The 12,785-nt window shown below is 32.6% G+C and overlaps 1 pseudogene; it reads right to left on the bottom strand.

Annotated features, from left to right (window-relative positions):
- Positions 1-2,387: 2,387 nt before the first annotated feature.
- LOC131758327 (oxidoreductase HTATIP2 pseudogene) lies at positions 2,388-3,127 on the bottom strand (annotated as a pseudogene).
- Between the last annotated feature and the right edge of the window lie 9,658 nt (positions 3,128-12,785).

Below are 12,785 nucleotides of genomic sequence, written 5' to 3'. Positions count from 1 at the left end.
CTGATTTCAAGCTATACTACAAAGCTACAGTGATCAAAATAGTATGGTACTAGTACCAAAAAAGACACATACATCAATGAAACAGAATAAAGAGCCCCCAAATGAATCCACATTTATGTGTACAATTAACCTACAACAAAGAAGAAAAGAATATACAATAAAAAGACAGCTTCTTCAATAAATGGTGTTGGGAAAACTGGACAGCTACATGCAAATAAAACTGGACTACTTTCTCACAGCATATACAAAAAATAAACTCAAAATGTATTAAAAACTTAAATGTAAGATCTGAAACCATAAAACTCCTAGAAGAAAACCTAGGTAGTACAATCTTTGACATAGGTCTTAGTGATACTCTTTCAGATCTGTCACCTCAGGTAAAGGAAGCAAAAGCAAAAATAAACAAATGGGACTACATCAAACAAAAAACTTTTGCACAGCAAAGGGAACTATTGACAAAACAAAAAGGCAGATAACTGAATGGAAGAAAATATTTACAAAGGATATATATATTTATAAGGGGTTAATACACAAAGAACTCATATGACTCAACATCAAAAATATATGCAACCTGCTCAAAAAATGGGCACAGGACCTAAACAGGCATTTTCAAAGATGACATACAGATGGCCAAGAGACACATAAAAAATGCTCAACATCACTAATCATCAGAGAAATGTAAATGAAAACCACAATGAGATACCACCTCACACCTGTCAGAATGACTATCATCAAAAAGGCAACAAATAACAAGTGCTGGTGAGGATGTGGAGAAATGGAACCCTTGTGCACTGTTGGCAGGAAGGTAAATTGGTATAGTCACAAAGGAAAACATTATGAAGGTTTCTCAAAAATTTAAAAATAGAACCCACCATAAGATATAACAATTTCACTTCTGGGTATTTACCAGAATAAAACAAAAACACTAATTTGAAAAGATACATGCACCCCAATGTTTATTGTAGCATTATTTACAATAGCCAAGATATGGAAGCAACCTCAGTGAATAAAGTATATATTATATTACATATATATCTGTAATTGCTCAGCCTTTAAAAAAGTGAAATCATGCCATTTTTTTTTTTTTTGTCCACTGAAGCTTTAAATTTATTACCTTGCTTCCCCCAGCACACAAGTTAAGACAAATTTCACTACTATCCTTTGCTCCATGATGGAAATTAACAGTGTGCTCCTCTTGACTTTGACCCTTCCTTCTGCCTCTTCCTTTCCTTTTCCATAGTTTTTAAAGTGAAGCACTTTGAAATATACATTTACTGGCTACATGAACATTTTGTGGTTAATCATTACAGGGATCCTAGACCAATGGAGAAACACAAACATATTTCTATTTTATTCACCCATGGCATGTACTGATCCAGCAACAATTAACTGTAACTTCCTGGAAATATACAGATACTGGATGCTCTTGCAGAGTATTTAAAAACAGAAGCTATGGATTCAGGCTCACTTGGGTTAGAATTCTGGCTTTGCCATTTCCTAGCTTCAGGTTTCAGCTTTAAGCCCTTGGGCAAGGTGCTTAACCCCAGTGAGCCTCAGTTTCCCCACCTAAGATATGGGGATGATAGTACTGCCTGTAAGAATTATAAAGATTGTCTGGAGGGTTAAAGGACAGACAGTATGTGTAAAGGCTGGCAATTAGCAAGTACTTGATATGTATTAGCTGCTATTCTATCATCCCATTGGCCAAAATACTGCATATTACCACCGTTACTTGGGCATTTTCTAACAATCTAAGGGCACCCAAGACTTGTACATTTATTTTAATTCTTCTATTTAATTCTCCCATGAATTATATAAGCTCAGTTATGTAATAACTTTTATTATATATTCTAAAGAAGTAGTAAAGCACAATGTTCACTTACACAATTAACATGCAGTCAGCACTGGGAAACTCAGAGACACAAATGTCAACAAGTTTTGTTCAGAACTCATCTGCATGATACATAAAGTCTGCACTGCTGCTGTGACTCTGCAGACAAGCTTTCAAAGCTGGCCTCCCCACCAGTGGCATCAGAACTATAAGAGAAGCTTAAATAAAACAACAGATTTCTGTGCCCATCCCCCCCAAGTTCTGATTCAGAAAGTCTGAGGTAGGGCCTATGAATCCCTCATTTCTGTGCCGAACACGAGACACCAGACCACCAGGGAGCTGCTGGATCTCTATTTTTGAAAGGCTCCCAGGGTGATGTCTACATATGTAGAATCAGGCTCTCAAATGCTGGTGCAGAGCACGATCATTTTTTAATTGGACCTGGCCGACTGAGAATAATGAAACCACAGTTAAAGCACCTGTTTTTTTAGACCCTGAAATTACTGTTAGGTGATAGGTGTTGAGTCTGACACTGCAAAGCATTGCTCCATTGCGGTCACGGCTTGAGACAGCCATCAGCTTTCCCCAGGTCGGGGATGGCCTTGTTATCCAGCAGTTCCTTCTTGTCACTTGGTCTCACTGCGTTGTTCAGCATGGCTCTAACCACAGTCATCACTGGCACAGAATGGTCGCTGGATCAAGATTCTGGTAAGGAGCCAAAGAACTTCCTAACCAACCATTCACCTGGCGAGATTCTTGCCTATCACATGATAGAACTCTGGGCCAAAATATGGAGTAACGATCAAATTTTAACTCTTCAACCCTAGCTTCCACTTCTCCCTTGACTTGCAGATATGAAAAATTGCTTGACTTATCAGCCCCCTTAGAGGACAGCAAGTTGAAATGTTTGCACCCTCCAGCTATGGCCGGCTCTGCAGCCTTCAGGACGTAAATCTAGATCAACGCGAACAAATCCCTCCGACCCAGCTTTTTGTCTGGTGGTACCCAGGCAACAGAATCCAACGTCATGACCTTGAAAGGCAGAAGCGTAGTCATCCAATTTCTCAAAGTCCACCACTTCTTGATTCACGTTTGTAGAAACTTCCTTGTCGAAGGTGAGCTTCCTCTGGCCAGTCAGCGTCACTCTGGAAAACAGGCCCTGCTCGAGGATTTCTTTCAAGAGCACTCTGTCGGTTTCCCGGCTGGCACCCAAAATAAAGACGGATTTATTCTGCATCCTGAAGTCTTCCGAAGCCTCGGCAGGGCTTCTGTCTCGGCCATGCTGGAGCCGGACCCCGGCCCCCGCGTCCTCAGGCTGCAGCAGGAGCAGCGCGCAATGGCCACCAGCGCGACGCTGGCGCCACCACCGCCACCGACATCCGGCCATCCCTCCAGCCCAGCGCTTTCCTCCCCTCGCCGGCCTCTGTGAGGCCCCTCCCATGTCTGCGCCTACCCGACTTCGTCAATCTTGGCATTTTTGACAACACAGATGGATCTAGTGGCTATCATGCTAAGTGAAATAAATCAGAGGGACGAACACAAATATCGCACGACCTCACTTACAGGTGAAATCTAAAAACAGGTGTTTGCCAGATTGGAGGAGGATAGAGGAGTTGTGCAAAATAGGCAGTGGGAATTAAGAGGTACAGACTTCCAGGTATAAAATAAACCATGGGATGTAATATAAAGCAAGGAATATGGTTAAGCATAATAATATTAACCATGTTCCTTGTGAGGGGACCGATGATCACCAGATTTATCATGGTGATCATTTTGTAATCTATGTAAATGTAAAACTACTATTTAGTATACCTGAAACTAACATAACATTGTACACCCACTATATTTCAATTTAAAAAAAAAGTTTTTTGGATAGATCAACAATAATGTCCAGAGCTTGATTAAATCAGGTCACAAGCTCTACAGATTAGGTGTTATCTCAAACTTGCATGGATTAATTATTTTCTTTTAAGGATCTTACACCAAGATCTGCCATAGTAGATCAAACATTTTTAATTAACAGAAATTAAAGCAGTATCCAGTACCTACCTATGGTTTTGGAAAATTTTTTTGCTGTTTGGTTGAACTAAGATTGTTCAGACTATTTCATGGAACATATTCAAACTGGTTCTTGAGTAATTAAGCTCATCTGGAGTCTTTCTATAATACTTTGGATTAATATGATTTTTGTACAAAAATTAATTTCATATTGAGAGAAGTAGAGTGTGGCACTGGGATGTTTAGTTGTTTTGTTTTTTCTTGCACAGGATGAGAGAAGGCAGAATCCCTGGCTGATGGAATCTAATAATCATTTACCTAAAGCTGACTTGAACCAGATTTAGCTGTTCTGACTCTGATCATCAAGATATAAAGCTTTGAGGCTTTGGCTACAGATCACTTTTTTTCTTTCATAAATGGTTGTAATTTCAATGACCTTTTCTTAAACCTCCTTATCTACTTACATGCAAAATTGCAAGAAATGAAGCTTGAGATTTTTCCAATCCATGTCTAAAAACTAGAATTACTCCCACTGTGACACGAATCAGAGTGCAGTTATGATCATTTAAAATACCAAGTTGAATAATTATTTTTACAATCCCACAATTCTGATTCCTTTTCACCCTAGACTTCTCAGCATTAGTCAGGAAAACGAGAAGAAAAAGAACTGACAACATAATTTTTTCTATTTAACAAATGAAAGTAAAAAGAAATGTAATCGAATAAATGCAATACATTCCTACTATCTTAGATACCTTTAGAAAGTTTATTCATTCATTATTTCATCACTCATTCAAATATTTATAGAGTGCTTAATATGAACTGGCAATATTGTAGGCACTGGGGATGTTACATATACAAGAAAAATCTCTGCCATTGTAAAATGTATATAATAGTGAGTGGAGATAGAAAATAACTTGTAAGCAAAAAATACTTCAGAAAAGGATAATTAACATGGACAAAATGAAACAAAGTAATTCATGAAAATGCATGTTGTGTGATGAGGTGTGAGGGGGATGTGAAGAACATCTTTAATTAGAACTGTCAGCAAAAGCCAAGCTGAGGTTATGGTATTTTAATTAATATAGAGCCAATCACAAAATCAATACTATAATGATATGTTACTGAAAAAGTTTATTTAAAATCAAGTCAAATGTTTCAATGATTTTATGAAGTACATTAAAAAGCAAGTATCAAAAATGAGAGAAAACCTTTAAATTAATCTTTATGTACGGGGAGTAGCATCAACATCGTTAAATATATTAAGTGGATAACTTATAATTTAATAGTATAATGATATAAAAGATGATGTGTTTTCCTTTTTCTTTGATTTACTTCTTTATCACACATGATGTCAAAATTATAAAATGACAAAGGCTCAAGGAGAATTCTAAGCTTATGTATTAAAGATGGCTGAAGTATCCAAAATGTTTGGAAAATATGACTTTGGGATGAGGGCTGGAATATGTAGAAATATGAATCTTTTTATTTCATAAAATGCTAAATATTTTTTTATTTTTAATTTTTTAATTTTTTTAATTTTTGAATTTCATTTTATTTATTTTTTTATATATCAGATTCTTATTACTGGTGTGATGAATTGGGAGATTGGAATTGTCATATATACACTAATATGTATAAAATGGATAACTAACTACATATTCTTTTAGATCATTGCATTGATATTTGACTTTTCACAAGAATATACTGACTACTGAGCTATTAAATTTTCATTGTATACTTCTCTGAGGTTGACTCAATTAGACATCTGGCTAGGTGATATTTGTAGGTTTGTAATTCTTACCAGAGAAATCACCCATTTTGTTTATTTTTTAAAATGAAAGACATGGTAAAATGAAAGGCAATTTTCTTAATTTTAGGTGTACTTTCTATCTAAAGTATTGCTCATTTCTATTTCATTCTCTATGCAGTCTCCTTATTGATCTATCAAAAATACAAACATCACTGAAAAGTGTAAGCATATAAATTCCATGCTTAAAATGCTTCAAAGACTTATTATCTGGTCAGTGCTTTTCAACATGTTTCACTGATATTTCTAAATTGTATTGGACATTGAACACATATATCAGGGTGTGGGGATCTTTTTACTGAGGTATATTTTATATTCAGTAAAGTGAACAAAATTTAAGTGTATAATTCAACACATTTAAAAAAATTCTTTCACATGATAACTTACACTCCTATCAAATTACAGAATATTTTCATCATTTGAGAAAAAGCCCTTCTGCTTCTTCCCAAACTCCATACCTCTCCCCACTCTACCTGTCAAGAAGCAACCATTGTTGTGTTTCCTCGAAAGTTTCTTTGACTATAACAGAATTTCAAATCTAACTACAGAGTGTCTGGCTTCTTTTGATCAGCTAAATAGAAAAATGTTTCTTACATTCATCAATTTTTGTACATATTAGTAGCTTATTCCTTTGTTGTCTTAATTTGCTGAGAGTTATTCCACTACCTGGATATACAACATTTTTCCTAGCCATTCTCCAGTTGATGGACATTTGGATGTTTCCTGTTTTGAGCAACTATGAATATCCCTGTTATGTTATGGACATACTTGTGTACTTTTTGTGTACATATGTTTTCAATTCTCTTGTTTAAATAACTAAGTATAGAATAGCTAGGTCATGTTAAAAAAAAAAAACTTTATGTTTAACTTTAAGAGAAACTGAGAAGCTAATTTCCAAGATGACTTTAATCATTTTATTCTCCCATCACTAATGTCTACATCTATGCCAACATTGAAGGTTGATGGCCTTTTGAAATCTAGTAAATATACAGTAATACCTCATTGAGGTCTTATTTTGCATTTCTTTGATGACTAATAATGGTCACTTGTTCATGTGCTTATTGGGCATTTACCTTATTTTGTGAAATTTTTTGTATGTTTTGACTAATTTTTAATTTGGTTGTGTTTTTATTATTGAATTGTAGCAGTTATATATTCTGGATACAGATTCCTTATCAAATGAACTGTAGATATTTTCTCCCAGTCTGTAGTTTGTTTCTTCAATCCTCTATGAAAAAAAAAGAAAAATATTGCCTACCTAAGGCTAAGAAGATATTTTCTTGCTTTCTTGTAGAACAAGAGAACAAACTGTTCCAGCATCATATATTTTGAAAAGACTCTATTGTCTTTATTGAGGCATTCTGGTGCCAAGTTTTAAAACAAATTGACCATGTAAATGTGAACCAACTTCTGGACTCCATTCTGTTCCACTAATCTAGTTGTCTATCTTTATGTTAATACCATACTAACTAGCTTGGTAAATGTAGATGTGTGCAAATTTTTATTTCAGATAATGTATCTCCTCCAGCATTGTTTTTCTTTTTCAACTTTTGTCTATTTTAAGTACTTTGAGGTTCTACATACATTTTGTAATTAGCTGGTCAATTTCTACAAACAACATGCTGAAATATTTACTAGTATTGCATCAAATCTATAGATCAACTTGGATGAATTGGCAGCAAAACAATATTAAGTTCTCCATTCTATTACTGGGTATAAATCCCCATTTGTTTAAGTTTCTTTAGGTTTCCCTGAATGTGGTTTTGTTTAGCTACATGCTACAATTTATAATATAATGTATCTTTAATAGCATTCAGAACTTTTTTTTTTACTTTCAAATTTTTCTTTTGTTCTATTGGTTACGTGCAAATAGGATGCTTAGGTGGCAAATGTATGGGCATTTTCCAGGTACCTCTTTGCTATTAATTTATAATTTGTATTTTTCTTTGTATAATTCCTAAACATTATTAAATTTATACGTAACTATATCACATTAAAAAAAATAATGCTGTGCCTGATATTACAACTGCAATTCCAATTCAGTCTCTCACACACACACACACACACACACACACACACACACACACACACACACACAAATTAACCCCCTCTTCTATCACTTTGCTAAATTCTTTTATTAGCACTGATAGGTTTTTTTTCTTGTTGCATTGTTTTCTTTTTTGTTCCTTAGGATGTTCTACATACAAGATTATGTCCTCTGTGAATATAGGTAACTGTTTCTTCCTATTGAATTGGTGTTACTTTTTTTTTCTTTCTCTTGACTTATTATACTGGATAGGACCTCCAGTTTGAATGGAAATGATAAACAGACATATATGTCTTTTTTGCAATCTTAAAGGGAAGGTTTTCAGTTTTTTAACATATATTGTGACGCTAGCTATAGTTTTATTTTGTTTTGTTTTTGTAGATGCACTTTATCAAATTGAGAATTTCTTTTATTCTGTTGCTAGAATGCTGGTCATTTTTATTATGAGTGTGTTAGATTTCTCTGACACTTTATAAATTTATTGATAGAATGTTTTTGTTTCTCCTTTAATTAATATGATGAATTGTATTGTTTGATTTTGAATTTAAAAAGTGTGGCTCTGAGTTTTGCTAATATTTGTTTAGGACTTAGAGCTTATAGCACCTAAATCAGAGGTCAGTCTGATAAATAAAATATTATTGGAACTTAGCCATGTCAATTCATTTACATATACTCTATGACTTTTTACACTACTATGGGAGAGTTGAGCTGTTTCAACAGAAATAATATGATCCTCAAAGTATAAAACATTTATTCCCTGAGCTTTTAAAGAAAATGTTTGCTAACCCCAGGCCAATATCAGTGAATGATATTAGTGTGTACTTTTTTTTTCTTTTTTTGGTAATGTCTTTGGAATTACTGGCCATATAAACTAAGATGAGAAGTGTTTATTGTTCCTTTATGAAAAAGCTTTTGTAAAATTTTTTTTCTTGTAACTTTTTGGCATAGAATTTTGATAAGCCTTCTGGCCTAAAGTTTTCTTAGTTGGAAATCTTGTAATTAAAATGCAATTACTTTAAGATATAAGATTATTATTTTTTTAATTTACCCTATGAAAATTCTAGTAATTTCTTTTCAAAGAATTTGTCCAAATCTTCTAGGTGAATTAATAATTTTATCATAATATTCTTTTATTATCCTTCTGAAGAATCTATAGTGATTTTTAAATTTAATTCTTAAATTATTCACTTGTGTCTTCCATATTTTTCTGGATTAGTCTAGTTAGTGATTTACCAATCTTATTAATGTTTTTTAAAGAATCAAGTTTTATTTTCATTAATTATTTGTTTTCTCCATTTGCTTTTTAATTGACTTAATTCTGTTTACCACTTCTTTGCTTACTTTGAATTTAATTTGCTGTTCTTTTTCTAGCTTCTCAGGGTAGACATTTAGGTCACCAGATTTAAAAATTTCTTCTTTTCGATAAGCATTTATAAGTTAGTTTGTAAGCCCTAATTTAGCTACATCTCACACATTTTGATATGTTATTATCATTTATTTTAAAGTATTTTCTAATTTCCCTTATACGATTTCTTCCTTAATTGACAGATTATTTAAAAATATGCTGCTTAATTTCCAAATAGTTGACGGTTTTATAGATTTTTGATTACTGATTTCCAATATAATACAACTGTTTTGAAAAAGCATTCTTAAAACTTGTATATTTATTGAGAATTATTTTATGGTCTGGCACATGGCCTATTCTAGTCAGCCATCTATGTGTAGTTGAAAAAAAATGTAGTCTATTGTGTGATTGGGTGTAATTTTCTATAACTGTCAGTTAATTCTACTTGGTTAATAGTGTTTCTCAAGTCTTTTACATCCTTACTGATTTGCTATATACTTACTCCATAAATGACTGAGGGGGGATTGTTGACATTTCCAACTATAATCTCAGTTTGCTTCTTTATCACTTCAGTCCTCATATTTTGACAATATTTGAAGCTATATACACATATTCTTGGAATTGTTATCCCTTCATGAAGGGATAAATTAATTGAACTTTTATCAGTGTGAAATGTCTGTTTTATTTCTGGTAATCTTTCTTGTTCTAGAATTAATTTTATTATTAATACAGTCTCTCCATTTTTCATGATCGGTGTTTGTTTGGTATATTATTTTTCATTCTCCTTTGAGTCCATATGTGTCTTTACAATCAGTTTGTCTCTTGTAAATATCATCATAAATACTGGACACAGTGCTGGTTTTGCTGGCACAAAATTCTCATAGCTTTTCTTTGGTTAGAAATGTCTTTATTTCCTCTGCATTTTCCTAGCATATTTTTGCTGGATATGTAATTATAGGTTAAATATTTTTTAATATAAACTTTATATTAAAACGATATCCTTTATGTTGTGCCTCTACATGTAATATGACTTTTCTTCCCCTTAGTTCTTTTAAAGTTTTCCTCTTTATTACTGGCTTGGGCAATTTTTTAATAATTTACCTTAATGTTCATCTTGTTATGTATACTCTGCTTAATGTTGATAGAGCTTCTTAAAACTGTTGATTTATATTTATATTAAAATTTGAAATATCTGGCCATTACTTTTTTTTTTGCTTGAAATTTTCTCTCTTCTTACTGTATGTCAATTACATGCATATGAGACTACTTGATGTTTTCCCAGATTGCCCTGAAACTGTTCTCTTCCTTTTTTTTAACTCTGTATTTCAGTTTGAAGCAGTATGAAGCATTCAATTCAGTTTTTCCCTTTATTCATGTTCAACTATTTTATTTATTAGTTTCTTTTGCTTATGAGCCCATCTTTGAAAATTTCACTTTGGGTATCTAATTTTGCTGTTTTAAATGTGCATTTGATTTATTTTTACAGTGTTTATTCCTCTAAGGAGATTTTACAGTTGTTCTTTCATTATCCTTATGTTTTTTTCTTAAATAGTTGAACACATTTGAATAGATCTTTTAAAATTATTGCCTGCTAATTCCATTACCTCTGACAGTTCTGTGTCTATTTTAATGGACTTACCTTTCTTATTATGGGACACATTTTTCTACTTCTTCACATATCTAGTAGTATATTATTGGATTTTGGACATGATGAGTGCTATGTTAGTGTGTGTATATGTATATTTTTCTCCCTTTTGAGAGTTTTGAGGTTTTTCATGGCAGTCAATTAATTTATTTGCACATTAGCTTGATCCATTCAATGGTTGCTTTTAAGTGTAATTAGGGAAAAATAAAGAAGCCTTTATTCAAGAGTTAGAGTAGTTCTATTCCAATGTCACGACTTCTGAATTCTATTCAATGTCCAGCTATTCAGTGAGAACTCTTCATTCTTGCTTTTTGGAATATGAACATTTTTCAGTTGCATCTATTCATAATACATATAGTATATATTCATATATAAATATATATACATATAAGTATATAAATATAAATATAAATATATATATATATATATATATATATATATATATATATAGTTTTTTATTCCCCAGCTCACAGCTCCTGATAACCATTCTTTCCCTAACTTTATGTACGCTTTCCCACAGCATCTGCAGCTTAGTATTTGCCAATAATTCAAGGAAAGACTTTTAGGACTTTCTTTTTCTGTATAGGTTGCTATTTTCCTACCATGCAAATTTCTATCACCCCAGTAGCCTTGAACTCAGTTTTCTCAACTCAGTGAGACTTCTATGATTTAGTCTTCCTTTCACTGTGCCACAGTCCAGACAGTGTTAGTTGAAAGTCAGGATAAACATGAACTAAATTTCTTATTTCCCTTATACTTCGAATCATAGTCCTTCACTATCTAATGTTTAATGTATGAAAATAATTATTTAGTGTATTTTGTCCATATTTATTGTTGGTTATCACGGGGAATCTAGTCCTATACTAGTTACTTCATCATTGATGGAAATGATGTACTCTCTGGGAGGTCTTTAAGTTATCCAACAGTGTGTTTTATAAATGTCAAATTTCTTTGACATCTCCTTATTATTATTATTTTTAATTATAGCAAATGTGCATTATGAAATACCATAAAGTTTTTATTTAAAAAGCAATATTTTATGTCTCTTTTGACAACTCAATATAGCCTCCCAAATTTCTTATAAATTAGAAGTTGTAAGAAGGTCATTTATGCCTAGTTTATATTTCTTTGGTAAGCACTAAAATTCTAACTCCTGCTCTTAGCCTCAATGTTAATCCCCAAAACCAAATCTTATGTTCCAATGACATTGAATAGCGTATAATTAAGCATATGCAAAGTATTATTTCCTTTTATGCGTCTTTCTCACTCTGTTCCCATTGTCTGAATCAACATCCACTTTCTTCATTCCCATATAACTCTGTGGATATTTCAATAATTGTATTTGCTATGTTGTATTACAATTCCTTGGCATAAATTAGTTTTGTATTTATGGTTTTTTGTATTTTACTGTATTCAATATTTTTGTTTGTATTATATTTTTTGCACCTCCATCACCTAGTATAATACCTGGATAACATAGATCCTAAAAAATTATTTGTTGACTATGTTTCTATGTATGGAAAAAATAGTGTCTTCCAGATGTGAGTGTGCATCAATTTCCTGTGGAAAATACTTTGTGGGAAGCTAAATTGCGAATAGAAGTTAATTTCGTAAGCAAAGAAAACGGAAAAAAATAAGTTGTTTAGATAATGTGGCACTGATCTGTAATTACCAGAATTATCTAATTTTATTGAAGAAATATATAGTTCAATTCAATCAGACTTAGAGAATCATCTGGTTAGGGTAAGTATTCCTAGAAATAGTGCTAGAAAACCAAGATCTATCATATGGACTTATTTTCACTCATTGAATATGAAAATTATTTTAATAATTCCTTCATCGATAATCCTCATTTTATAGCATGAAGAAACTGATATCTGTGTAATCTCCTAGGTTGCCCAGTTTTTGTTTTATTTTGTTTTACATATTCTATACCCCCTAGTGGAAAAAATATGTAAATGAAGAAGCCAGTTCATATGTGACATATGTTTATGACTTTACTATTCTATCAAGTGTACTTCCAATAGACATTGGTGAAAAATTTTACAAACTTAGCTTCTAGATTGCATTAAAGAGGCAAATAATAAAGTTGAGCTTTCCAAGCACACC

Source organism: Kogia breviceps, chromosome 6 (genome assembly GCF_026419965.1).
Source record: "Kogia breviceps isolate mKogBre1 chromosome 6, mKogBre1 haplotype 1, whole genome shotgun sequence".
NCBI lineage: Eukaryota > Metazoa > Chordata > Mammalia > Artiodactyla > Physeteridae > Kogia > Kogia breviceps.
Note: the sequence above shows the minus strand (reverse complement) of the source record. Positions and strands in the feature narration are given on the sequence as shown.